Source organism: Rhipicephalus microplus, chromosome 2 (genome assembly GCF_043290135.1).
Source record: "Rhipicephalus microplus isolate Deutch F79 chromosome 2, USDA_Rmic, whole genome shotgun sequence".
Lineage (NCBI taxonomy): Eukaryota > Metazoa > Arthropoda > Arachnida > Ixodida > Ixodidae > Rhipicephalus > Rhipicephalus microplus.
The window spans coordinates 104367660-104370495 of record NC_134701.1 but is presented as its reverse complement, the minus strand read 5'-3'; the positions used below and the strand labels follow the sequence as shown (position 1 = coordinate 104370495).

At 43.1% G+C, this 2836-nt stretch overlaps 1 pseudogene; it reads left to right on the top strand.

Annotated features, from left to right (window-relative positions):
- Positions 1-1376: 1376 nt before the first annotated feature.
- On the top strand, positions 1377-2444 carry LOC142790738 (uncharacterized; annotated as a pseudogene).
- Positions 2445-2836: the final 392 nt, after the last annotated feature.

Genomic DNA, 2836 nt, shown 5'->3' with positions numbered 1-2836 from the left:
CACTAAACAAATTGAGAAAGTAATCACTGAGGATATTAAAACAGTGTGGACATACACGAATCTAATTAGACTGTTTGAGCTAGAGCTTGCTAAGGCACGTGACAAGTCACCCTGGAAAAGAAGACACAAACACAAAAGTTGGTGGAATGAGGAAGTTAAGAGAGCCATAGAAAAACGTCAGGAATCCTCTAGGGAACACAGACATGCTAAGCAGCGGGGTGAACCACCAGATGATGTTGAAAAAAATGGGAAATCTTTCTAAGCTGTAGAAGGGATGCATCCCTTCTGATCAATGAAAAGATTAAAAGAAAGGGAGTTCAGTGCCTGGCAGAAGTAAATAAAAAAGATAGAAAGGCAGCTGCGGAGTTTTGGAACCATCTAAACTCCCTAAGAAATGAGACGAGACTAGAGCAGAGGTTTATAACTACAGCTCATGGTGATAGGCTAGAAGGAGAAAAAGCTATTGAATATATTAGAACAAGGGTGGCAGAAAAATTTCAACAAAGAAGTGCTTTATGCACTACAATGGACAAGGATAAATAAAGTGGCTCAATGGCTCCATTTTCACAACAAGAGTGGTAAAGGGCTGAGAAAAGGGTTCCTAGTAGTACATCAACAGGCCCAGATGTCATTTCAATTATGCTGATAAAGGCATTAGGTCCGAAGTCTAAGCAGGCTTTGAGAGAGGCAGTGAGTAAAATAATAATCATTGAAGAAGTTCCCGATAGATGGAAACTTAGCAGGAAGAGCATGATATATAAAGGAAAGGGGGACAAAGCTAACATAAACAACTTCCGTCCTATAACAGTGACATCAGTGATCTACAGGCTGGCGACACAGATTATAAAGGAAAGACTGCAGGCATGGGTAGATGATGAAGGGGTGCTGGGGGAACTGCAGAATTGGTTTCGGAAACACAGGAGGTTGGAAGAGAATCTGTTCTCACTGACGCAGTGCATCGGAATAGCAGAAAAGAAACACAGGCCCCTGTGGCTATCATTTTTGGATACCAAGGGAGCGTACGATAGCATGGTTCAAGAGAAATTGTGGAGAATACTGGACACACTAGGCATGGAAGATGTAGTCACTAATCTTCTTAAGGATATCTATAAAGGTAACAAGGTAATTATAAAGTGGGAAAAACAGGTATCCAAGCCTGCAGAGGTAAAACGGGCGCTTAGGCAGGGGTGTCCCCTGTCAACCTTATTATTCATGTCTACCTACAAGGATCAGAGGCCGAATTAGAGGGAAGTGGACTGGGCTTCAACCTCTCTTTTGTCAAACAAGGAAAACTTTTTGAACAGGCACTTCCAGCATTGATGTACGCAGATGATATAGTGCTAATGGTCGACAACAAGGAAGATTTGCAGAGATTGATGGACATCTGCGGTAATGAGGGAGATCGGTTAGATTTCAGATTCAGTAAGGAAAAATCAGCAGTCATGGTTTTTAATGACAATGAAAGTAGTGAGCTTACAATACAGGAGGTCACGCTAGAGGTAACAGATAAATACGAATATCTGGGCGTATGGATAAGCAATGGTGCCCAGTACCTAAGGGAACACGAAATATACGTGTCGACTAAACGTAACAGGAATGCAGCGGTAATGAAAAACAGGGCACTATAGAATTATAATAGGTATGATTTTGTGAGAGGAATATGGAAAGGGGTCACGGTTCCTCGTCTGACGTTCGGCAATGCGGTCTTGTGCATGAGATCAGAAGTTCAAGCAAGATTAGTAATTAAGCAACGTGGAATAGGTAGGCTTGCCTTAGGAGCTCACGGGAATACACCAAATCAGGGAGTTCAAGGTGATACGGGATGGACATCATTTGAGGGCAGGAAAGCTAGCAGCAAGATGAAATTTGAGAAGCGATTGAGATAAATGGGGGATGAGCGTTGGGCTAGGAAGGTATTCAGCTACTTGTACATGAAGAATGTCGATAGAAAGTGGCAAAAGCGAACCAGAAAATTGGCTGGTAAATACTTGGAAAACAGTAGGGAACCAAACCAAAAAGAATTATCGGTTAAGAAGAAGGTGAAGGAAGCTGTGACCAATATGTTGAGAATTGGCATGATTAAGAAGTCCGCACTAGAGATCTATCAAACTTTTAAGCAGGAAATTGCCAAGGAAAGGATCTTTGATAATACTCGGCGTAGTTCTCTGCTGTTAGAGGCCAGGACGGCAGTATTGCGAACCAATACATATCGGGCCAAATAAAAAGGGGTACACACGGTATGCAGTGCGTGTAGAGAGGAAGAAGAAACTGCCGAACACCTGATAATGTTCTGTAAAGGGCTTCACCCTATAGTTCAGGATGATGGCACAGAGTTTTTCAAAGCACTGGTGTTTAGGGACAGTGAGGGCAAAATAGACTTTTAGTGGGTAGAAATAACTAGAAGGAGGTTATCTGATTGGTGGCTAAAATCAAGGCACGAGTGAAAATTAAACCCTTCACTGCAAAGTACGAATTCGAACCTCACTATTTAAGGGGAAAAAATAAATCTAGTTTTTGGTTCATTAAATATTACGGCTTGGTGGCGCTAGCCACCGCCAGATCTAGACGGTACAGCCATACCTATTCATCCATCCATCCAAATATATGATAAAAAGATTCAACATGGTAGTACTTGGAGTGTTGAATAGGTGGACGAACACACACAGAGACAGATGCATGAACGGACGCACGGATGGCTGCACAGGCGGATGGATGCATGGACGGACGCAGGAGCAGATGCATGGACGAACGCCGGGACAGACGCACAGATGGACGAGCGGACGCACGAAAAGACGCACGAACAGACGCACGAATGGAAAAACGGAAGCAAGAACGA